Source organism: Anser brachyrhynchus (genome assembly GCF_964034855.1).
Source record: "Anser brachyrhynchus genome assembly, chromosome: 3".
NCBI lineage: Eukaryota > Metazoa > Chordata > Aves > Anseriformes > Anatidae > Anser > Anser brachyrhynchus.
This window is the reverse complement of record NC_137696.1, coordinates 79,668,764-79,695,558: the sequence shown is the minus strand read 5'-3', so window position 1 is coordinate 79,695,558 and position 26,795 is coordinate 79,668,764. Positions and strand designations below refer to the sequence as shown.

The window sequence follows — 26,795 nt, the reverse complement described above, 5'->3', positions numbered from 1 at the left end:
TTTTACCTGTCATGAATATTTACTGATTTTCTGAAAGTCATGGTGACAAGATATGATTCTATAAATCGTTGTTTCCAATTGTTTCATTTTCAGCTGCACCACTGGCAAACTAACGAAAGCAATTGATATGAGAACTAAGACAGTGGAAGAGACTGAAATAGCCTTTTGCAGTTGATTCACTTACTTAAACCCAATCTAGGATGTGAGCAATCTTGAAGTTTATTAATCCTAAACAGCTTTCAAATACTCAGAATCTGATCTTTCATGTGCATTTCTAACACTCAGTAAGCAAACAATTCTGGCTAATAACCCAATTACATTCTGTAATTGAAATTGTTGATTCCAAAAGAGAAATATTCTTGTTCAGGAGTAGGAAGTTTCAATTTTTTTCAAGGATGATGACCAAGAAATTCTAGAAGAAAAATATGTTAGGAAAGAAATATCTGGTGAAGAACTCCATAGTGGAATGAATAAATAACCTTTAAAGAAAGATCTTAGATGCATACAGGGAGACTACAAGAAAAGAAAACAGAATCCAGACTGGTCATAAACAAAATTCCCCCACTTCCTTTCGTCAGGAAGTGTAAAACTATACTGAGATTGTGCAAAATAAGACTGAGGCAGAGCTAACAACGGAAGCAAAAGCAATGCAAGAGAACAAACTCTTGCCACTTTAAAGAGTGCAAAGAAAGAAAAATGGGGACACAGAGGAAAAAAGAATCTTGGTATAGCTCAAAACTTTTTTTTTTTCCTCAAACATCCATTGTGCTCACTTACTTCTAGTGTGTTGTACCTTGGATCAAAGTCACCAAGAAGTCAAAATCTTTTCCAGGAAGACTCTATTTTATTCAAAGGATAAGATTTTTAAATTGCTTTTGATCCATGTGATGACAAATGATCTGTTCAAAATCCCTTCCCAGAAAAAGTGGGACACTGTAAAGATGCACTGAAGAACATTAATAAGAGGTACAAGCATACCTAAGAGTTCACCCAGCAAAATCAAAAGTTCATATAGGCAGATCTTCAAAATACCATAAAATTTAATTGGGGTGCTCAGAAAACATGGTTCTTCGATGAGCAATTTTACTGGTGGTGGTTGATAAAAAAAAAAAAAAAGTAGGGGAGGGGAGGGGAGGGTGAGGCAACTAGCAACTAAGGTCAAGGAAGAGTCACCAAGGGCAAATAAGTGAGGAGGATATGTTTTATGCTGGTACATGGGCACATTCTCTTTCCAAATGATAAATACAAAACTAAGAGTTTTGAGGTTAAATACCATATGAGTATAATTTGGAAACATCCATGTTCATAAGGGGAACAGATAGAGTTTAGAGCAATTACCCTTTTCTCTCTGAAGAGGAAGGAAAAGAACGACAAAAAAATAATCTTTTTCCTTTCCCTGACACCTTCAGTGCTGGACTATTTTCATTATGGTTTACTGAGAATTAAAGTTCTATATTTGACAAAAAAATAAATTCAAACAAACTACCAAAACAAAACCAAAAAAAAAAAAACCTTCCTACTAATTTTTATTTGCCAAGATTAGAGATGAACATGTAGAAAATGCTTTCTAGTACATGTAATTACATTATTTCTTTGCATGAGTGACAGTAAAAATGAAATACTAACTGATGATCAAGGGTTCTGCTTTTTTATATTATTCTTATTTATATTATTCTGTTCATATTACATTTCTTTCATTATTAGTAGTAACATTGTTCTACTTCAGATGCTGGACCACCATGGACTTCCCCCTGACTTCAGTAATGCTGCCTGTAGGAACAAAAAGGGACAAGAAGAATTCTTGGGTATGAAGAATTCTTTGGGAATGAAGAACTCTTGACTTGATTAGGACACTATTAACATCGCTTGAATAAAAGCAACAGCAACAAAAAAAAAAAACTCAAATCAGAAAACAGTGAACCAGCTTTAAAGACTCTGAACACTAAATACATCCCAAATGTAAGTCTTGGTACCGGGGGGGGGGGGGGGGAAATATATATATATATATATATATCTTTTATATCCTCTCTTTTTGGCACAGAACATTTTGGGATTTACCGTCTGAAGCAATTGAACAAACACGGGCAGATATTTGTCATAGCGTAAGTGTATGCTTTGGGTCAGAAATGATGCCTCATTACTCCCATAAAATTTGGGTGGACGTGGTATGTGACATGGCAGGGAAAAACCTGAAGGAGGAAGGAGGGTGTTTCAAACCTCTTCATGAGGTACAAGTGCAAATGCCCTATAAACATGGGAATGAATGTCTTTGCAACCCTAGATGAAACACATCCCCCCTAGGCTGCTGGTAGCTGGAATGCAATCCAATGAATACACTATTTTAGTGTAAAAATATGTGGGTCAATAAATTTGTTTGAATTGGTCTATAATCAGAAGAACACATGAAAAGAGAATGATTATTGTCTCTGTCATTCACTTGGGCATTGCCATGTAAGTTTTGTCTTCCAATAAAATGATAAACAAGGCCTGTGTGTGTGTTCACATGTGTGTAGGTGTGGGGTAGTTGTGCCTGTTTCAGGCTCAGAGATGTCACCTCTGCATGAAATTATTTGTCCTGAATACCACATAACTTGCCCACAAGCTGCTGCTATTTAAAGAAAGGCCCTCATCACACAACTTGGAATAGGAGTTCTTGCAACTGAACTTTATTTTTGGTAGAATATCTGAGATTATATTAAGAGTGCAGGCAGAGCACAATTAAAGAGATCACACCTCTGGTTGTGCAGTCTGCAGTCAGTGCGGTGACTGTGCCAGTACCTCAGCCAGCTGGTAATGGCAATTCTGAATTTGTGCACACAACCCAGCTCAGGCGTGCATCCTGCCTCAGCAGGTAACAACTCAAAACGGAAATACATGTCGGTCTCTCTCTGCTTTTTTTATCTCTCTCCCATTTATCTCCATTTTAAGAGCCAATAATGAGATGAATTAAATGGTGATGCCCTTTCATTTTTCCTCATTAGGGTCACTGGCTATTTCAGCCTTACCCTTGTTGAAGAATTACTTCAGGGGTGCAACCATCTTGCAATTCCTCTTCATTAAACTGGAGGAGCTAAAAGTATGTAAAAATCACATTGTCCCTGTTGTGTCAGCAGCCTGGATGAGGAATTTAATGGTTATAAATGGGCTGTCTCTTATAAAAATACTTTGTATGTTGAAAGGTACATACAACTTTATAACATTGTATAAACTTTGCTTTTGTTCATTTTTTACAATGCTGTTTAAGTCATTAAGGTTTGTCCAGACCCAGGTTCTGGATTTTATGAAAACTTGTTGGTTTTCTCAATTTTAAAATCTGAGGAAGGATTCTACTTATTCAGCACAAGGAAGAGTGAAAAAAAACAAATGTATCTTTAGACTTTTCTCACATTCGAATTTCTTTTCTGTTTCTAGCACTTTTTTCCCACAGACAGCATAAGAGCCATCTGACTCACTCCTGGCTCTGCTACATTCCTGCTGACACCACAGTTAGTCACAAGTATTGAAGGTAGAATATTTTCCTATCACAGAGATTGTCTTCCATCACAATAGATATTTTTGAAATAATGACTATTTAAAGAATATATTGCTAAAAGAGAGTTGAAAAATAACATTTCAATATTTTGAAACATGATTTTCAATTTTACAGAAGTAGATTAGAATCATAAAATGGTTTGGGTTGGAAGGGACCTTAAAGACCACTTAATTCCAACCCACTCTGCCCTGGGCTGGGACATCTTCCACTAGGCCAGGTTTCTCAAAGCCTCATCCAACCCCGTTCATTCAATATTTCTTATGTTATTTTGAGGGCTTTGCAGTTTAAAAGTTAAAAAATATTAAAAGTTAAAATATTAAAATAAGCAAGTGGTACCAAAGCATTTCCATCACCCTCAGCACATACATTTTTTACAACAGTCCAGTTTTTGACAAAAATTCCAGCCCATATTTATAAAAATTACTTTTAAAGTACCTGGAACAAAGAATTTTCTGAGATACCTGGAAACTTCCATACTTTCTTATCACAATCAAAAGTAGTGCAGTCATGTACCACACTGTACTGGGGAAAAACACATTTGATTTTAATAAGAGCTTTAAACCACACCACCTTATCATGCTGCAACATGAAAAGAATTTTTTGTCTGATATTCTTACTGACATAAAATGATTTTGATGTTGCTTTAACACAATGAGAAAGGAGTAATTTCTGCAACTCTATTAATTCTTAAGTCTTTAAATAAAAATAATAAAGAAATAAAAAAATAATAGAATGTAACAACTATCATAATCAACACAGTTGATGACATTACTTTTATTTCTGTTTAAAGCATCTTTGTTTCTTCTCCCTTGTATTCTTTCTTTATTTATTATTGCAAACAAAAACAAAGAGGGTAAAAAAGATAAAACCAGAAATGTCTTTTTTTTTTTTTTTTTACTTCTTCTCCTCTGAATTGGTCCTGTAATATTATTCACTGTATATTCACAAAGGAATTCTAACAGTGACTCTGGTGCAGAGCAGGCAGTTGGAACTGCTCTTGATGTCTTCTCTTCTAACCCTAATGTGATGGCGGGACTGGGGTCACAGGCTAGCCTGAAGGGTAGAGATTTTCTTATCATAAGAGTTCCAGTCCCTGTGTTCTTCAATGACTAGTATCTGAAAATAAGCAGAGACAACCATTCACAGCCTGATACGTCATGGTATAAGTCTTTATGCTATGCAAATAGTGCACACCTCTCTGTTCGTGAGTGTTGCTCTGGGAGAGGACCACAATGTTCTCTCACTATTGTTACCAGGGAAGAACTGAGCAATGCTACAGTCCTACATCCAAATAGGCAGGAGCTGCAGGAAGCTTGTACCATTAATCCCCATCATATGTGGTTTCACTCAATTCACTCCACCTAAACACGAGTCAGGGAGGCTGGCTAGAAGTGAAAGCAGGGAAAAAATAAAAATAAAAAGTAATGATTTAAAAACATATTTTCCCGAGAATAACAGGAGCAAGAGAGATTAGAAAAGCAATATTAATAGTACCATTACCATTGCAAAGGAAGAAAAATAAATTCAGCCATTATTACATTTCATTAATCTATAACATTATTATAAATTATAGGATTGGTAAATATGGTGTGTCATTATAATCTGTTATATCATACCAAACATTATTTACATATTTTGACTTCCCATTTGTAACCACCTATGCTCATTCTTCACTTTTATTTCAAGTATAATTCATTTAAAAACTGTAACATGGATAAGAATTTAGTCTGAAATATAGGCATACTTAAGCTCTATAAATTTGGACTAAAGCAGTAAAAAGAAGTATCTAATGTTTTATTTTCTTTAGAGAGACAATGAAAGTATGCAAAAAAATCACATACCTTAGATAAATAATTATAATTATTTTTTTCAGAAATGACACTATAGGAAATGGCACTGCAAGCCAAGCAACTTTGACAGCCATTTCACAAATGGTTGGCTTTTTTAGGTTTCTTTTTTATAGTGCTAAATCTAGGCAGCACTAGTATTAATCACTAGTATTGGCTACAATCACAAAGAAACACAGACCTACAATTTACTAAGTCTAAACTAAGATAAGTAAATGCAAACTCTGTCTTTTCAGAGGGGAAAAAAAAAAATGTTAAATTTAGGATGCATAAATATTCCCCAACTATCTGTGTTTCCACTAGTAAAAATCATACATAAATTTTAATAGTTATAATCTAAGACTATTACCTGAGTTCTGGCAATGCTGGGCTCTTCATTCTCTGAAGCCTAGTTAATACATGAAGAATTCCTTTTCTTATTTTATCTGCAAAGCCTCTTTCAGCTCACATATACCAAACTGAAGGCTGCAGAAAACACAGAGCAGAGGCATGTAACACTCTTACACCTTGTACCCTGAGTGGTTGTCCCGTAGTTTATCACAGGTGGTCAGATTTAATTTGTCTGCCAGACTTTAGTAGAAGATATAATCCAGCTGCTTGGTGTGTTTTGTTGGTAAAGTTCATCTCAAGACAGGGTTTCTAGCTAACAGTTTATTAAGAAAAATTAAAAAAAAAAAAAAAAAAAAGTGTGCCTGAATCCTTACATGCTCAATTCACTTTGATTCATTGACATCTGCCCCTCTTGCATGAGTACTGTTTACAGAAGAGTAACTCTCAAGATAAAATTATTTCAATTGTCTTGTCATCAACTGAGAGTAACTTAATTTCATTTAATATAAGAGTCCACAGCTAGTTTTTCAGGTCTCCTATTACTTCGTAGTACCTCCATTTATAGGGAACAAGAAGAAAAAGATACCAACTAAGGATACCTCAGTCGAACACAGGATCAAAAACAGATGAGACAAATTATTTGTGAGGGCACCTATTGTCTTTGATTATAAAGGAACTGACTAGCTTAAATTAAAGCTGACTATCTTAGAATAAGATTATTCAGTTTTAGGTGGCAAAAAAATGTGGAAAAAAAAAAAAGCATATAGATGTTTTGACTTCAGACTTCTGCTGGGCTTTGCAATGTCTCATTAAGTGATACCTGGCAGCACTGATAAATGTACACAATCAAAGCAAGTACAAGCAGCACTTCAAAACAATAGACTGCACCAGTCCTGGCCACTGCATATTTGCCTCAGCTGCCAGGTGTACATAAACTGTTTCTGAACATCCTTGCAGAAACATATTATGGGTGAAAACCCTCACAACATGTTCCCACAGTTGCGTTTCCCTGGTAACACCTGTCATCACCTTCACATTAACAAGGAAATTTTACAGCAAAATATACATGGGGAACATTTCATAGACATTTCAAGATTTCATTTAGATGTTCAGCTATTTCTATGCTATTAGCTTCTATTCTGAAAGGGCTGCAAAGTACTGGAGTAGGTTTGCAACTGTAAATAAATAAACTTCCCCTTTGCAGAATGTAGCCCCACCATCTAGAAATTTTAGCCACTGGTGTTTTACTGTATCCTGTCAGAAAACATATGATAGGAGAGCATTCAGCCCCAGGCATAAAAACTTCTGAAAAGGTTTTTATGTATGTTAAAAAGATATCTCACATCCAGTTTAAAGTCATTATAATTTAATATTGGATATAACTTTTTGAGTGCGGTACTTGCCAGGATGAGCAAGTCATAAGAAGAACTGGTTTTACAAATTAAAATACCACTTTAAAGGCTGCAGGCTGCTGACGGAAGTCAAAAGTAAGTAAAAGAGCTTGACTCACATGTTTAGATGATTATAGCATGTTTGTTTAATTTTTTGACCAGGTGCTGTGCTTATGTTTTCACCAGACAGCTTTCTTCAGGCAAAGCACCTGCTAAGGAAGTGAAATAAATACACAACATCAGTAGCATAAGAGAGGTTTGCTTTACTTCATTTGACTTTAACCAACATAAATAGAAAATACTTATCATTTAAAGGATCCTTACTACTATGCATGTGTTTTCAGAAACAATAATTAAGTGTTCCGATCCCATGAAACGCCATGATGATTTGGGAAATCATGTGTTGGGGTTTTCTCTGGGCAGGTGATAAGAAATTTAAGGGTCGTGTCCTAGAAGCCGTGAACATACTGCTGATGGGTAAGGATAGGAAAACATTTTCTGAGAAAGAAGGCCCAAATTTCTGAGACCAGATCATTTTTCCTTTCAGGCAGCATGGCAAGCATGCCTGATGCAGTGAAAATCAAGACAGGGAACACTCCAGTAAATCCATAATTGATTTTGCTTGAGAAAATGTTGACACACAGAGTCATCCTCTTTGTTCTCCATCAAGGATATAATTTGTACCACCATGGAAAGCCTACCCCAGAAACTTGCTTGAGTAAACTAGGCTATACATCAAGACAAAATTTTTGCCTATCTTCCCTCTGTCAATCTGTTCAGAGCCTAGATGACACCCTGGACCATAACTCACTGTAGGGCGGCCCAAACCATTCTCTGAACCTACAGTCAGTTAGCACAGGAGAAAGCACACCAATGCGGTTAATCTTTCTTGTCCTCCTACATAACAAGTGGTCCCTAGGTTGCTTTACTCCCTGGTATAAACATAACCTACATAATATTGTGTGGGTATGCCCATAGCTATCAAAAGTGGATGAATTTAGGGGTCCCAAAATTCTGATAAAGTACCATGTAAAATTTTGATTTTTTTTTTCCAAAGGTCAAAAGAACATATCCACTGTAACAGGAACATCTGGCAGGGTTGGGGTAGCAGGGAGCTGCCGGAGGGCTCTGCGTGGGAAGTGTCCATAACCTACCTACCTGTGCTGGGCACACCCATTTACATACAGAAATGACACTGATGCAAACAGCCCATCGTGCCCCAAAACTACTGCAGCCAGGAGAGCCCATGGCACAGCTGCTCAAGCAGTTAAGAGAGGGTGGCAACCACTGCAGGAGGAAAAACAGGGGAGACACAAAGGAGAAACAGAGGCATATGCAAACACTTTATTTGGCTAAGAACTAGCAATGAGCCCTTAGAAGGAGGCATGCCATGTCAGAGGAGGTATATCGCTGAAGGGACTTCAGCACAAAGGTGACCCATGCCAGGGAAGTGACACCCTAAAGAAATAGAGCAGAATGAGAAAGAAAATATGAAAATGAGAAAGAAGTCAGGAACCACAGAGAAAAATGAGGAAGTAGTGTGATTAGACTGTACTTGTTTTTGTTTGTGAGCAAGCACGGCCTAATCACATTCAAATATTGTTTCCAAGATTCAAGTGTCAACCACTTCCTCATGAAAAACATTTCAGCAACTGCATATGTCAATTCACATATGTTTTGACTAGACGGTAATGGAAGGACATTCAGCAGTGCTCTACACATTTTTTTCCCACTAGATGAATGATTCAGAAGTACATTAATTTTTTCATGTCACATGGTGTACAGTCATTCAGTCTTTGCGCTCGGTGTTCAGTGTAAGTGCTATTAAAAGTAAACCACATTAATTATGTAAATATCAATGGTCCTTGAAATTACAGGAATTAAACATTTTACCAAAATTCTGGAGAGGCAGGGTGCTTTATTTAAATTTATTGTTATATCATTGACATAAACAAGATCAAACCTTCAGCTGAGTATTGAGTTAACATGACTATTAATACTAATTTAACAAAAATCTCAAGCAGATATAAAGTATTATTACTAGAATTTAAAATCAATAATGTCTTCCAAGATTTCTACTGTTTTCAGGACAAGAGATGAAAATATAAACCAATGTGGATTGGTGTATTATATACATATAATTTTATTTATTCCCATCAATTCAGCATTACTCATCAACTCCAGAGAGCAGAACCTATTTATAAATAGCACTTGGAATCATAGTGCTGAAGGAAAAATTTGCCTTGTTTTCCTGAATGCCTCAAACTCTACCTTTCATGGTACTTCTAACAGCAATTGTAAACTGTGAAATTATTTTTATCTGTCTGCTTTTTTTAACACCTGTCATTCTCATTTGCACTATTACCAACAAAGTTAAGAAATGGGTTCCCTACAGAATAGTCATATGAAGAAACTGAAGTTTCAGATGGTGAGTGCGTCCTTCTGTCCATTACAAGAAGTTATTATTGATGCTGATGGAAGTGGCACCACTTAAGTGACCTGAAAACATGCCTCATCAGAAGTCCCCTTTTAGCAACCTTTGGTGATAAGAATCTGAGAGACAAAGAGCACAAAGGGTTTGGGTGATGTAGAATAGATCATACTAATTTCCACCTGTTACAAAAGAGGAATGACCGATGCCCAGTGTGGAGGGTTGACCCTGGCCAGCCACAAAGCACCACACATTAGCACACTCCTCCCCACTTGCAGGACAGGGGAGAGGATAGGAAGAACAAAAGTGAGAAAAGTCATGAGTAGAGATAAAGATAGTTTAATAAGTGAATAGGAGAGAAAGAAGTGATGGCAATCACTCACCACCTCCCACAAGTAGACTCATTTTAACCAACCTCTTCCTCTCTCTCTTCACCCTCACTCCACCCCAAAAACCCTCCCAGCAATTTTTTACTGCTGCTCATGATGTAATATGGCATGGAATATCCATTTGGTAAATTTGGGTCACTTGTCCTGGTTGTCCCCTCCCGTCTTCTTGCACACCTCTGGCCTAGTTGACCTGGGTGGGAAAAAGAGGCATTGTACAAGGACTAATCATCAATAGCTAAAACATTGGTGCATTATCAATGCTGTTTTAATCACGAATCCAAACCGCAGAATAATATGAATAAAATTAACACCATACCAGCCAAGCAAGGAAGACATCCAATAAGCCCCAAATGTCAAATAATGTTCTCTTTCAAGATATAAAATTATTTAAGAAAATTCACAGTGAACAGATTAATTTATTTCTTAAATATGCAAAGATCTATAAGCAAAGGGAATTTAAGAAGTTCAATTGCATTTAATAAGCCCCATAGTCCTACTCTTGCTCATCTCCTAAAATGCTTATAACCTTTCACAACTTTATTTATTTATTTGTTTATTTATTAGAAAAAGCTTTTCATCTGGGAATTAGCCATTTCCTAACATTAGGATATTAGGTTATTACAACAGGGGCCAAGATCCAGTAGTATGTGACTTAGCTACACCATACGACAATACTCACAGCAGTGTGTCTTGTTCCACTAAAGAATGAAATGCATTAATATTTCAGCCAGCAGTGCAATCAACAACAGAACACCTATGGAATTACTGAATATCATAATGCACAACAAATTCTGTACTGGCTGGGTAGCAACAAATGCAAATGAGGAACAGGAAATTTTGCCAGTATGGAACAGTATTTCAGGAGAGGTGTATAATGCCCTTTTTCATTCAGTTAGTGTAGAACTCCAAGGACAATGTAAATGTGATTGTGTTTGACCTCCTCATATGAGACAGTGGAAAATATACAACAGATTTACTTTACAAAACATTAGATCTTTGAACAGGGAATTAATACTTCAGGTGCACTGTTTGCCCAAATCATGGAGGATCTGAGTCCTAAGAGACAACTAGTTATGTTTGCTATATTAAAGTGTTATCAAAAGAAATTCCAGATCAAGATGCCTGTTTGTTCATGAATTCTTAAAAAACAGCAAGGCTGCAGATTCAAGAAGCAGTGATGTCTCATTTTGTGACTTCAAAAAGGGGGTATTTACTATCATGAACAGAGCTTAAAAGTATTCCACCATCTGTTGGTACTTTGGATCAAATACTGCAAACACATAAAAACTTAAAAAGTTTCAAAATACATATATAAAGACTATGTTGTGTGTTTAGTTTCTGGACCATGTTAGGTTTTTTTCTTTGTTTTTGTGTTTTTTGTTGTTGTTTGTTTGTTTGCTTGTTTGTTTTTGGTGGTGGTGGTGGTGGTGGTTTGGTTTGGTTTGGTTTGGTTTGGTTTGGTTTGGTTTTTAATCACCGTCCACCATTACAATTAAATTTTTCAAGTAACAATTATAGAAGTGACACAGATCCACAGACAATCCTATAAATGACTGTCTTCTGAACATTAAGGGGATCTACTACCTTACTCTATATAATATGTCCTCAAATGTCAAGTAGAGTTAATTTCTTATGCATAGAATGAGAAAGAATATTAAGAATACCGAAGCTGAGAAAAAAGATGCAAGGCAATCTCTTTACACAGTAATTATAAATGCTTGAAACAACATACTGCTACAATCCTCCTTGGAATTCAATCTTTATACCTCAGTGTACATAATAGTCAATATATAAGCCAAAAGATATAATTATGTTTGAATACAGTAGTTAAGTATTTGTACTAGGTACTTCAGCAATGGGGTGCAGGTAAAATAGAAGTATATGACTGAAATAGCCCTTAAAGCTTATAGTGTGTGTCATATTCAGTAAAAATAAATAAATAAATAAATAAATAAAATAAAATAAAATACTTCATTTCATAAGTGTTATAAGCACCAAATATTTTTTATACAAGAAGAGCAGTAATTCACACATTCAGCAACATTCAAATAAGTTAATGTTATTAAAATAGTAAAAATGTTAAAATTACTTATCGATGGAGCTGAGAACGAGCATCTTGAATATACATTCCCAAATCTATCTGAAAACCATGACTGCATCAGCAATGAAGGACACAATACTCAAGACATGATATGTACACATATTATGAATTTTCACTTGTAATTTCTCCAGGAGCAGAGTAATAATCACAATTTTTAAATCTTGTGCAGTCTACCCTAATAAAGTATTCAGAGGACTCCCTGAAATGATACCATTAGAAAATGAAGAGCAGGGCACAAAGAGGTTCTGCTATTTAAATAATAATTATTATTCCCACTGCAGGGAAATAGCAACAATGGTTTTGCATCTGACAACAGAAAAACTAAGAATTTAGATATTTGGATGGTTAATGCTAAGTGAGCTGAACTCAGCATCAGACAGAAATAAACCAACTGCAACAATGCAAGACAGGGAACAACTGTCTAGACTGAAACACTGAGAGTTAGTTAGGATTACAGTAAATGACATCCTGATAATTAGCAAACAATATTGTATGGTTGAAACATAATCTATAATACTTGACTGTAGTCTTCAACACAATTAATTACTGAGTTAGAAAATATGACATACTTAAACAGTATTTAATGTAAAGATGTAAAACAGCTGGAACATGTAGTAGCAAGAATGATCTTGAAAATTTTGCCCATTAGGAATGGCTGAAAAAGATGATGTTGTTTAATCTAGAGAGGGAAAAACTGAATGAAGTTGTAATTATAATAGATATCTATAAAGGTATGCACATACTTATATACAAAATGTTCATAATGAACCTAAACTACAGCAAGGGAGATTCACTTTAGATGCTAGAATGAAGTTTTCAAGAGTTAGGATCAAAAAATACTAGAATAAATTACCTCCATTTGTTGTAGAGTCATTAGGTTTATTTTGCAAAAATAAAATAGACATCTGTAAGGTACGATATAGCTGATCTTGCTGAAATTAGACAGCCTTGCTGAAATTAGATAGCCTCCTGAAGTCCTCTTCAGGGCATTTTCTATGATTTTGATACTACCATGCAAGTTTAACCTTGTTTCACAAGCTGAGATCTTAACAATGTTTTTAAAATATTCTACAAAAAAATGGAATCTCTAAATTGTGAATCACCTGATTTCTGTCTGATTTTCTAGTTGTCTCTGTCCTAGTAAATAAAATTATTTAGGGACCTAATCTGCAGACTGAGGGAACAAATTCTGTGCGTGATCAACACGTGTTTATACAGCTAAACTCTCTGATTTACTCACCCAATCAAGGGACATGCTGGCAATGAGTACATATAATAACAGAACAGTGCTGACACCACAGCCCAGCACTGGTTTACATATTTGGAAAATTCTGAGTCTATTGTCTAATTTAAAACTTGAAATTTGGCAAATGCTCCAAGTTACTAGAGAGAAGCAAATCTCAAACTGGTGTATCAAATATAGAACCACAAAAACTCTCCAAAAGCTATATAATACAGCTTTGACCATATTACATTACATATTGTGGGCTAATATTTCAGCTGTTTAAAAGACTGGAGATATGCAAAAATATTGTTTAAAGCTACCTTTACACTCCTCTCCCCCTATCTTGCCCAGTTGCAGTGGGATACTTGGATAAAACAAAAGGAATAGATGATAAACAAATTTACTTTATTAGATTAATTTTAAGGCAACCTATTGTACTATTGGAATTTTATATCTTAATTCCAATAGTATAATTCATTCAGGCATTGTAGCACTATCATTAGCACATTTCAGTCTTACCTGTGCATGAACATGGGTCATTTGTTTGGAATTTCTGGATATCTGTCTACTATTCTAAACACTGGCATTCACATTGAAAAGAACAAATTTTCAACTTCCATCTTGATAAAATCTGGACTTACAGAAAAGATGTTTATCTCTACTCTTTCACAAAAATATTGATGGTCCTTAGGCTTTAAAAAGCTTACATGGAGTTCTATAGGAGGACTATGGGACTACGAAATAACCTAAAAATATTTCTAAGTTACAAATTGGAACACTGTTTGTATCTTCCATGTTCAAGGAAAAATATGTCTGCTGTGCCATGATCTCATCTGTAATGAAATTTTGACAGAACCTTCCAGGTCATCAGGGCTGGAACAGACACATAGATTTTCTGCTTTTCATTATTTTGTTTTGTGCATTATGCACAGAACATATGGTATTACAGTACTAAAGGCTGCAATAGTCCTGAAATTAAATTCAATTTACTAAAGATCCTGTCCTAATTTTTCCAAAGGTCATACAAATCTTTAAAATATTAAAATTACACTGTCCATTTTTTTTGTTTGCTTGTTTGTTTTAACTCACTGTATCTGCAGTGAATGCTATAAATACTGTTTCTTCATACACTCAAATTCTTCTGTCGTATGTTCAGTGCTACATTCATATTTGTCTCCAAGTTTGAGCCCAAAGACTTAATTTTTCTTATAACTGAAAATAATTTTCTTTATAGGGTAAAAGAAGAACCACAATTCCTACCAGGTTAATAATAAAGAAAAGAATATATATATATAAAATTGTATGTTTAAAATGTATATAAATCTGTTTGAAGAGTGAAATTAAAACCCATCTGTTAGTGCAAAAGTCCAAAACAGCTACATTTTTGTGAAGCAAAAGCAAAGTTTTAAGGATTACATTCTTATTTTTCTGTCAGCATTCTCTCTCCTGTTTCCATCAGTGAAAGACTTCAGGTATTGTTTCTTGCTGAAGGGCTCCAGCAGACAGACTATAATAATAAGATATATTGAACTTTATATTAGTATTCTGGAAAAAGTTTGTGACTAAGAAACAATGAAAGGATCTGTTAATATGGAAAGTTATCAAAAAGTAGGTTCAGTTTATCAGTCACAATACTGTAATTGTAGAAGACCTTTTTTCATTACATATTTTTAAATTGAAGTGTCATTCATTACTGGCTGAAACAGCATGCCAACCTGAGAAGAAGAAAGAAGAAGAAAGAGAAGGAGAAGAAAGAAGGAAGAAGGAAGAAGGAGGAAGAAGGAAGAAGGAAGAGAAGGAGGAGGAGGGGCAGGAGCAGGAGAAGAAGAAAGAAGAAGAAACTATTTCAGTTCTGTTTTCATAAAATCCTTTCATTTCCAAACATTTTCCTGTTGGTCTCCAGATTTTTTCATTTTTGCTAAGGAACCCATTTTCAATTAATTTACCTTTCTTGATGAAACTAGGACAGCAGGCAAGATTGCAACATTTGTTTGTTTTTTGTTTGTTTAGTTAGGTTGCTGGTCCTGTGGGTCTTTTGGTTGTTTGCTGCTTTTCTTTTGTTTCATTTTGCTTATAAATAGATCTGAATTAAGATAGCAAGTTTCTGGCTTCATCAAACTAGGAAGAGCTTTGCTTCCCTGAGCAGGCATACACATCCTAGAAAAATGATAAACACAGAAAAGCTGTAAAAATGCTTTGCTACAAGCCTCAAAATACCCAAAAAAAAAAAAAAAAGGGGGGGGGTAGTTTTTTCTTTAAAATCAAATTAAGTCACATGTTCCAGACAAAGATTGATGGAATTATAGTGGTTTTACAAGCTGTCCATCTGGTGGGCTAACTCAGATTCTCAGGCACGTTTGGAGATCTCCCATTGAGTCATCAGGAAGATAGGCCTGACAAAATTAAAAAAAAAACAAAAACGTTCTGCTATTAAAATAAGGATGTACTTGTGTGTGGAGTTCATTAAGACCCAGCAACTTCCTGATGAGTTTCATTCTACAAAAGGCAGCTGCCGGTCTTTGATTACCTGGTTAGAGGTATCTGTATTTACAGAAGGATCTCAGACCACTCTTTTCAGCAGGATATTTTTGGCCATTACAAGCTCCAAATGAGCTGAATTTACCCAACAGCATAACTCACTTGAAAGAAAAACATTTTCAAGCAGTTGGTAACTGCATTGATGTCATCAGTTTGCCTCTGTTAAAATAGATAATGCTTTGTTTCACTTTCACAAAAATATATAGAAAATTATTAAAATTTGTATCATTCAAGGAATAAACAAAGAACCTGTGAATGCAAAGAGAGCAGATTAATACAAATTCTTCAACTGATAAAAGGTTTCATAAACTTTAAAATTCTTTGATTTCACATCCAAGACTTGTACAAAAAAAAAAAAATTTAAATTTACTACATTGTTTTTGGAACTTAAAATTACCAGTCCTGTTATACTTGAAAAAAGGCCAATAGAGGACTTCTGCTTCTGGTGAGTTTTAAATAAACTGAAAGGTATGCAGGCAACCACAGAAAAAAGAATTTGAGTTCGTCTCCCTGAAGTTAATATGATGAGCATCTTCCACTCTTCCAAACAGCGAACATCATATATTCCTGTCTATTTGTTAACTGCTTAGTAAAGTGTAAACAAACAAACAAAAAAAAAAATCAATGAAGGAAGATCAGCAGGAGTCTTGGAAACTCAGCACTTTGCAGAAAAAAACCTTAGGGCTTTTTGCCATTGACCTGTTTCTGGCACCACAGTAAAGGGTTTGTTTTGGTTATCAACAGGGAGCTATAACCAGAAAAAAATAGAAGCATAAAAGTTCTTTAAATTGGTTCAGTGTTGTAATTGGGTATTTGAATGTCAAAGATAAATGCTTCATAATTCAAAGGAAAAAAAAAAAACAAACAAACAAAAAAAAACAACGAAGCAATGAGCATATAGCAAATGATAGTATGTGCAAATAGGAATCAATTTATCATTTCAAGGAGAGAAGTAAATTAGTGTTCCAATTATTATGTTTGCAGAATTCCTTTGTGAGCTGTTCTTCTTGTTATTAGACAACCCAAAATAATTCAGTTTTGCAGAGTAAGTTTTCCAAGTAGCTTTTGGGAATTTAACCACATGACTCCAAATAAGGCTGATGGGAGCCATATAACTGATCTCTGTGTACTAATATCCTAAAGGTATTTACCTCATAGATAGCTTTTAAAGGTGCTTAGACGTTCTCTTCAGAGTGATTAGACTCTGATATGAGGAGGACAACCTGCCCTTGATAAATATTTGCACATGAAAGAAAATTATTTCTCCAAGTGTTGTTTCTTAGTTTCACTCAAAGGGAAAATCCACCTTATTTAGATAATAAACAACTCTTTTTGCATTGAATTTCCAGTTTTACCCAAAACTATCTCTTTTATAAACAGACTTTGTATTACTTAGGTAAAGAAGTTTATAAGATTGGAAGTTCTAAAAGGATCTTCAGCATGTCTGAAGTGATAACAAAACCGTTATAAGAAATGATTTTAATGCACAAAAATATAATATTTCTCCCATAGACACACAGCTCCTAGATCCATTAATTCATGAATGTAAAACCACTTTAGATGCAAAATGTTTTGTTCCTCTTTAAAACATTTTTAAGTCTTTTACCATCAAAAAGATTTTATCCACCATGCTAAAAAACATAGGAGTCAAATTCTTTTTAGAGAAAAAAAAAGCATACCAGAACTCCCCAAGCTTCAATGAACTAGGATTATGTTTCTAATACATTTTCAATACGTAAAGCACAGAGATATAAAACAAGCAATTTCTTAAAGTCCCCATTCTTCAGCATCATGAGCAGCCTTGAAAATAAAAGGGACGACATCACTTCCCATTGTTGCACATTAAAGTCATCCTTCTTATCCTCTTTCATCAAAGTGACTCAAAGCTTGTCCCCCTGGTCATATTAACCACAATGTTCAGACAGACAGAGGAATGCAACATACATCCTAGGACAGTTAAGTAAATAACCCTCCCCTCCCAATCCTCCACCCCGCCCCCCCCCCCCCCCCCCCCCCAATCTCCGAAGACTAAATAATGCAACTTTAAGCCAATGAGCAAAAGACAAATACTCACATCACTGGCTATCCTATTTTTCACACAACTTTGCTTATAAACTGCACTGAATATTTGTGCATGCAAAAGCAAAGAATATATTTACCTCAGAACAAACTGCACTTTAGGCTACTTGTGTCCATACCAAATGCAATCCACAAGTAACAGGTCTTACTGGCTTTCCTTGCCTTTTTTTCGCACAAACCCATGTGGTTCTGCCTCTGAGGGGCACCTGTGAATCGTCTTTCTCCCTGAGAACATGTACAAAACCACCCCTTTCCACACAGGCTTGTCAAAGATGATATATCACACCGAGCGAAAGGAATCTGCAATAGAGACCCAATATGCACATTTCACTTACTTACACTGACTCTTTGACAGTTTCTGGCAGTTACACCCAGCTCAGTTAAACCTATTTTTGCTGGAAGAGACAGGCCATGCTCTGTTGCTTTCTATAAGGGGATATCTCCCTCTAGTAGAGAGCTCACAGTCCATTCACCCTTTATTATTATTGCATAGCTAGCATTTGTTAGCATATATATACTGTCAGAAGTCAGTATATCTTAAATATATATATATATATTTTAATTACAGTTAGCTTGGTTGAGATTTGAAGGTTTAAGTCTTCATAAGGTGTTGAGACCACACAAGGGTTCTATCTCCAAGCAAGTGTTTTTTCATTGTTACAATACAACCCTTGATGTTCTTTGGCACCACCATTATTAACCATTCACCCTTTCTTCCTCTATTCTCTTTCTGTCACACAAATGCACACACATAAAGTCTGATTTTTATTAACTCAATGCATTAAGGAAAATAATAAATAGAGGAGAAAGCACATGATAACCAAACAGAACACATATCTTGCTCATTCTCCACAGCAATGGATGTTTGCAACAAACCAAGGATGACAGTATTTCCAACAATATAAAACTCTCAGACTGTAAGTTACTGCTTTATCTCATAACTGATGTAATATATTTGAATTATAACACTCTCTAGAGAAATGACCTCAGCAATGACTTTCAGAGGGGCTGAGATTCATGTGGATACCAGTGGTATTACAGGGGACTCCTTACTTAATGGAGTAAACTGATACCTACCTAGTCTTGTACCCACTAATCTGTTTCTTCTTCATTGTATTTGTGCTTTTCTAACTACAAAGCAATGGACTCAGCAAGAGACATATTTATTACTATCGCAGGGAAAAGCAGAAAAGGTGAGGGGTACAGTTGGCACAAATCAATACTCCTACAGGCAAACAATTGCTGTAGAGGTGTGCATTGTATTAATGAAGAGTGAATATTGACTTAGTTAATAGCAATGTGCCAGTAAACTTTCATAAGCATCAGTGACCCTGGTTTTGTGAACTCTCCCATGAAGGTAGATCCCACTATCTGTATGGATTCCTGTTCATTTATAGGGGCCTTCTTCCATGAAAAGCAGGTTAAAGGACTAGATGACTAACAGCAGAGCAATTAATAGTTATAATGTAAACTTTTATCAGTCCATTACTTTTTATTTATTCCCACAGTTCCTAGGAATCCACAAATCTCAGTTTATTCAAAGTCCAGTCCTGAACCTGGAAAGTTTTACAGGTAAACATGCTGACATTTCAAATATTTCCCTGAAAAAAATTTGGAAGATGAGTGCTTTTTCTGTTTGCAGACTCGTAGTTCATAACTTTGGAAGCACATTCACTCTTTCAAGATGGCCTGTATTCCATTTCACACATCATTTGGATTCATGAAAAGAGTAAATTAGATTAGAAATAGTAAATTGGTGGGGTTTTTTTTTCTCCAGAATGAAACTGTAAAGTCCCTTAAATATTTCTGCAAGTATCCTAAGAAATAAAAGAATGAGTAGTTTCAGTATTTTTTACAAATACTAGTAAAATAGGGTTGTTGTTTTATTGTTAAAATATAAGTAATATTGTCCATGATATCTTGTAAATAAATTCTTCTTTATGTAGGTGTCTTACATATAGATTTCAGCACTACAGACCAATTATACTTTCACGGAAGGCTGTCGCACTTCTAGTTTTTAACAAAAAAAAAAAAAAAAAGAATATGAAGTTTTTCACAGTTTAAATGCACAAGCTTATTAAGTGTTTTGGATCTTTTCAAAAACTTGCTGAAGTGCCAGTCTCACCCTTTGTTTACAAGTATCTACTTCTAGTCAGAAAAGGGTATGATTTTGCTTCCATTCAAGCAGGACTGAAGATTTAGATAGCACTAGCTGTCAACACAGTGTCTACCAGCACACTAATTTTCCTCTCTAACTCCCTCAAATGAATCTTAAAATCTCTTGAATGTGCATGATATGGTCGTATTTTCTGTATGCTCACTGTGTATAATAAAAAGACCAAACCACAGTCAGCTGTACCCCTGTTTCAGCTGAGGTCTGCATAAGACATGCTGGATTCACACTCTGGAACACAAATTCTCATGCAGCAAAGTAAAATCAGCTATTTGACAGCACTTTTCTTCTCTGTCTGGAGACAGGAGTCTCCCTCCATTATGTTACAAGACAACTGGGATGCTGAAGGGAAACATGGAGGTGAAGTGGTCCTCCCTTGAAAGCACTGCTAGATGTGGGAAGAAAAAGTTGTGCTATATATCTCACCCTGCTTTTGAATTCAGATAAACCTTAGGTCCCTCCCTAATTAATTTGAAAGTGGCAGGTAATTCCAGAAAAATTGCAGGTCCAGACTGCTCTTAAGATAAGACACAGTCTCTAAAAGATTGCTGTCTTTCTTCATTGACTCTGAGGAGTGTAGGCAGTCAGATCCTCGTTTTTTGCCTTAGACTAGGTAGGACCAATTTAGCCTTTCTGGCTAGAGGACAGTCAATGATAATACAGGGCAATTATGTTTTCTTATTTCTCCCCCACCGTATCTGCTATATGGAGATGTACATTAGAAAAAACATATTTTGATAGAGACTAAGTTTCTGACTGACGCCTCTCTGATTTTGAGACAGCTTCTCAACTTCATAGTTCAAAGAAAGTAGGCCATGCAGGAATAGGTTGTCTGTCTCTTGACATACTATATTTTGCCTCAAATCCATATATAAGCCTCAAAAGACATTCCTTGGTGATTCTTAGAGAATTTCAGTCTTGTGGTAAATAAATATCTTCCTCATAAAAATCAAGATTGTTTTGGCTTTTTGACCTTTCCCAGAAAAATTCCCCTGATCAAAAATGCCATTTCAATTTATGTTTAAAAATAAAGTCATTTTTATTTATAAGGTTTCTTTATAATACCACAATATTTAGATACATATTGAAATTCTAATGTGGAAGTTTCTACAGTTCATTTCCAAACAGTAGTCTATGGTCTAACAGAGCTTACCCAGATGATACATACTAGTCCATCTACAAGTGCAGGAAAGTAGAAGTTAAACTGTTCCACATAAAGGCAACAAGAAAAAAATACCTAAAAATTTTTAGAGAAGTTTCCAAGATGTTTTTTGTGTTTGAAGATATAGAAAGAATGCATTGTACTTTTGTGGTGGATTACTTTTGGATGGCCCGTAGGCTGCATGTGACCATCAAACCACTCTCACTCGCCCTCCTCAACAGCACAATGGGAGAAAGTCCAAACGAAAAAACTTCACGGACTGAGATAGGGACAGGGAGATCACTCACCAATTACTGTAACGGGCAAAAAAGACTCCCCTTCAGGAAAATTAATTTAATTCGTTGCCAATTAATAACAGAGTAGAATAACAAGAAACTAAAAAATAAATAAAACAAAACAAAACAAAATAAAATAAAATAAAATAAAATAAATAAAATAAAATACCTTCCCTACTAACCCTCTTTCTTCCCAGGCTCAACTTCACTCAGAGTGGTGCAGTGGGATGGGGAACAGGGGCTGTGGTCAGTACATAATGCTTTGTCTTGCCACTCCTTTCTCATCATGCTCTTCCTCTGCCCCTGTGCAGGATCTCCATGGGCCGCAGCCTCCTCCAGGCCACATCCACCTGCTCCACCGGGGGCTCCTCCACGGGCTGCAGCGTGGAGATCTGCTCCGTGTGGGACCCATGGGCTGCAGGGGGACAGCCTGCTCCACCAGGGGCCTCTCCACAGGCCACAGGGGAACTGCTGCTGCGTGCCTGGAGCACCTCCTGCCCTCCTGCTGCACTGACCTGGGGATTTGCAGGGATGTTTCTCATTCATCGCTCTCCCAGCTGCTGTTGTGCAGCAGGTTTTTCTTCCTCTTTCTTGAATCTGCTCTCCCAGAGGCACAAACAAAATTATTGGCTCGACTCTGGCCAGTGGTGGGTCCCATTTGGAGCCGGCTGAAACTGGTCCTTATCTAACTTGGGGCAGCTTCTGGACTCCTCACAGAGCTCATCCCTGCAGCCCCCTGCTACCAAAACCTTGCCACGTAAACCCAATAAAACTTCTAATGCAGCATGAAGTTGATTTTATTCTTCATTCAGAAAATATATTCAGGTGTAAGTTCATCAATACTCATTTTCAAAACTCATTTTTCCTGTTTCTACTATGAAATTTAGTGTAATTGTACCAGCAAAAAAAATTGTCTATTATGACCTTTTTTTTTTTTTTTTTGGTGAAGTAAGTTAGAAAGGTGCAGAGGGAAACTGGGTTCTTGGGACTTTTCTTTACTTTTGAAATGTTCTGTGTTCAAACAATTTTGATTTCTGCAAATTCTACTGGTTTTATAGATGTTAGAGAAATATTTCCACTAGTGATTTCACGTTAGTTAGAAAATACAGGTTTATCTCAAGCAGCTACAGATGTACTAGTTTAAAATGACATTTTATCTTTTTAGAAATTTAATCACAAGCTCAACAAAAGTATTGCGTTTTTCAACAAAAAAATGACTTTGTAGAGAAGCTCCTTGCCTTGCTTCCTTTTAGACAAATGTGTGCATTCATGCAAGTGATACTTTTAAACATTTTAAAGTACATTTTTATTAATTTATAGATTTATAAAAAATGAGAGAAAAAAAAGGGGGCAGGAGGAGAGTGTTGAGTGCCCTGAAGAAAAATTAACAAGACTGTCCTCTTTTTGGAAGTAGGAAAATAAATCTAAAAAGAAATGTCATTTCACATAATGATTTAGCAAGTCTATTAGTCTATTGGCTATCAGTGGGATATAATATTTAAAAAAAAAAATAAAGAAAAAATTATTAAACATATTAAACTTGAAAAGGCACAAATCTATCTAACAGCATTATACAGAACTAAAAAGCCAATATATTTCTGAAGTTTGGAATACTCTACTCAAGTCACCCCTGAAATTTGTTCTCTCTGCTTGTCAGAACAGTATTTAAAAGGTCTAAGGAGCTCCAGCAGGAAAAGCAATGGACCAAGCAGATGGCTCAAGGGAGACTCTGCAAGACTTGAACTAAACCTTAATTTATCTTAAATTTTCCTCTGTCATCAGTACAGAGTGAGGAACAGAAGGAGGATTCTTCAGACATTAAAATGTGTTTCTATCTTTGTGCATATGTCACTTTTGAGCTTCCTTTCTATACCTTGCTACAGTAGCAACAAACACAAGTAGCCCAAGCACAATACATGAGGAAAGCCTATCATTTCTTCCTCAGGAATATGTGTAATTGTGTATTTAGTGAACTCATGAATTTGCATTATGTATCTAATGCCCAGTGACCAAACTACTGCACCCTTCATACACATTTTTAACAATACACCATGCTTATTATCTGTAGGTCAGATAGGAATAATCTACATTTTATCACACCTAACTGAATGATAAACACAGAGCAGTAGACAATTCTGGCTTCAAATAGTCGACAGTCTGAAAAACATGACTGGAAGGTGGAAAATGTACTATATACAAGTAGTGCAATGATTGTAACCAGTAAGTTAGCTCCCTGCTTATTAGTAGTATTTGAGAAAGTATTCAGGGCCAGGAAAAAGAAGGAGGAATGGCATAAACAGACACTAAGAATACAATAACAAATCTGTTCTTTAACTTAGAAGGTCCCAGCTTCAGCTGCCTCTATTCCTCTGTTCCTCCCAGCTGCAGTTTCTCGCAAAGTTGCATGTGAGTCCTGTAATAACTCTACTGTGAATACAGGAGAAATGACCCCAAGTCTATTCTTTTCTTCAACCTGTAGTGTACCAAGCTCCACTTAGCTTTATTTTTTCTTCTTTTCTGTATATTTCTTTCTTGCATGAATCATAGCCGAATACATGATAACTCACGAATTATGATGACAGCTATCATTACAAGCATGATTGAGCACTGGCTGCCAAGTAGAGTTGCTTAGAATTGCAAATTCTTTTATGTTTATATTTACAGGGAGGGGGAAAAAAGATCAAACCTGGGACTCCCTACAATTTAGGAAATAACAGAAATAAGGAAGCCTGATTCTACCATATGTTTTTTACTTAATATGGACTTCCTTTCATTTGGCTGAGGCTGATTTATTGTTTCAAAAAGTGCCCCTGTGACACAGTAGATTTATTGTAGAGGAATTTGCTGAATTACAGTTCTGTATTCACTTTACCCACTCTTCATAATTTTCAGGAAAATCGAAAATTACTATGCCTACTGGATGTCCTTTCTCCATGTGCCTAGAGACACGTGCCTATCATAGATGTCAGTGTGGTGGGACTTCCCTTTCTGGAAGCTATGCTGACCAATCCTACCCAAAAGACTTTACTTTATTCTGCACTATGGATGCTACCATGTTGCCAGGGAAGAAATTTGGGTTTTCAAGTAGTTTTGCTTGGGAAAGAAAAAGAATGGATGAAAGTTAATTAGGATCACATATGCTTAACAAATTATATTTTAAAATATGCTGCCTAATCTGCCAGTTTTTGGGTTTTTTTTTTTACAAATATGCTGTCTAATCTGTCAATCTAATATGTCAGTCTAATCTGCCATGGAAATTGTTTATTAAAGACAGTGGTAATTATAGACAGATATTCTGGACTAGTCCAAAAAGAAAGTTTCCTTATTTTTTCCAACATTTGCATTTCAATCATACATAGAAAATGAGATAAATGAGAACAGAGAATCACCAAAAGCCCTTAGTTCTGTTTAAAGGGAAATCTAAAACAATAGCCTGGGAGAAAACTAAACAGAGAATGGGAATATTTTCTTAAAACACATTGCTGGAGACCTTAATTTATAGTTATACCAGAAGACAACTGGCCTTACAGAAGCTTTGTTATCCCCAGTAGGTGACTGATATTTCTTTGAATCCATTGTGACAGCATGAGTTTACTATCTTTCTAATTCTTCAAGATGAACTAAGAAAAACAAACAAACAAAAAGCAAAAGAGAATGATCCAGATAGCTTTGCCTATCTACAACTGTCAACTAAGTGGAATGAAAAATCATTTCTTTCTCTTATATTACCCCCTTGTTATTTCTCCTTTTTCAACAATTACTTGGTTTAGACAGCCAAAGCTGTGCATTTTCCAATACTGTGAGACTGTGAGCACCAAGGCAGCTGAAAACAATTTTTTTAAGAGGTACATGCTGGGCTTGATTTTGCCAGCATGGTGAAGAACAGGTGTGAGATTGCAAAACCGTAACAGGAAGGTTGCATGTGCCATTCAACACCAGGAAGACAGATGTATAATTTTCTGCCTTTACTTTTTCTTTCTCTCTTCTTTTGTGTACCTTTGTGTTGGTGTCTTTAAGAAAACAGAATCCAACAAGAACAGCAACAGAACCACATTCTATCCAATGCATTTTTTTTCACTTTCACGAAAAGGGAAAAAAAAAAAAAAAAAAGGAAAAAAAAAAGGAAAAAAAAAAGGAAAAAAAAAGGAAAAAAAAAAAGGCTTTGTCTTTAACAATGTCTCAAAGGATGTTATAACAAGCTTCCCTGAAAAACAGTATTGCCATGTGAAGAACCAGTACAGCTAGACCAATGAGAATTAGGAATGCTGTTGAAAGGAAAGCTTTAATTTATACTCTACAGTACAAAATAAAGTATTTAAATATGGGACTAAACATAATTTACAAATGGAATTAGCAGAGGAATTTGGACCAACAGAGTTAGACCAACTACCACAACATGGGTTAGCATTTTAGTTACAGCTTTATCAAAAGAGACAGGCAAATACCTTTAACATTTTCTGTTTTTTATTCTATTAACAATACAGTAATAGTATCTGTAGGTATTATGAGTCACAGACCAATCACCGTCTTTCAGTATCTTAATATCAACAACGAAACTGTGGCTGGAACTCATAAAAAATGATTAACATTGCTCACCTGGATTTTCCACTCCAGCAGCCACTTGAAAACCACACTTCACATTCATCTGAACTAGAGTTACCTACCTGGTCTATAAATACTGCTGATTCTTTGCTGCATTTTGAGGAGCACTGCCTCTGATTTTACAGCCTTGTTTTTCTCTACAAGTTCAAATATAGTACCGTGCTTAATGGATGTTATCTCTGGAACAGTTACCTTTGCATAGTACCTTTTCATCACCTTTAAGATAAACCCCATACAGCTCAAATTTACACTCATCAATTGTTGTAGACCATTAAGAGTTTTGGTCATTAATTTGTTGCCTCCAGAGATCCTATTGAACTGTTTTTCAAGTGCTGGAACTTACCCTCCAGCCCTGTAAAACTAGAAGCAGCCCTAACTGAGGATACAATACTATCACACAGTGAAGGCTTCAGTACACACTATTTGCCACTAGGCATTCTGATTAGGCCAGGTAAGCAACAAATCACAAGAAAATAATCTGACATTCAAGAATGAAGGTCAGTAGGTTTTTTTGAAAAAAAATAATAAAAAAATCAATTCTGTGATAGTGTCACTCAGTTACTTTTGGTTGGTCCTTGGTCATTTAATTAACGAATACTTACTCTTTAGTAGAAAAGGATTTGTGGGAAGAATATCTTCTATAAGGACAAGAAACACAGAGGAAAACAGAAAAGGAAAGCTTTTGGAGTGCCTCAGGAGTGCCTCAGTATCCATCAGATC

The 26,795-nt window shown here is 35.7% G+C and overlaps 1 long non-coding RNA gene across 3 annotated transcripts; it reads right to left on the bottom strand.

Annotated features, from left to right (window-relative positions):
* Positions 1-4,060: 4,060 nt before the first annotated feature.
* Positions 4,061-26,795, bottom strand: LOC308192570. Of its 3 annotated transcripts, none has more exons than XR_013948896.1 (5): positions 26,678-26,795; positions 7,220-7,312; positions 5,729-5,844; positions 4,727-4,917; positions 4,061-4,648 (listed from the first exon to the last, which is right to left on the bottom strand). It is a non-coding gene; the product is annotated as an uncharacterized lncRNA (long non-coding RNA). The 3 variants fall into 3 exon arrangements; XR_013948897.1 differs by having other exon boundaries at positions 7,220-7,309; XR_013948898.1 differs by lacking the exons at positions 7,220-7,312; positions 26,678-26,795 and having other exon boundaries at positions 5,729-6,235.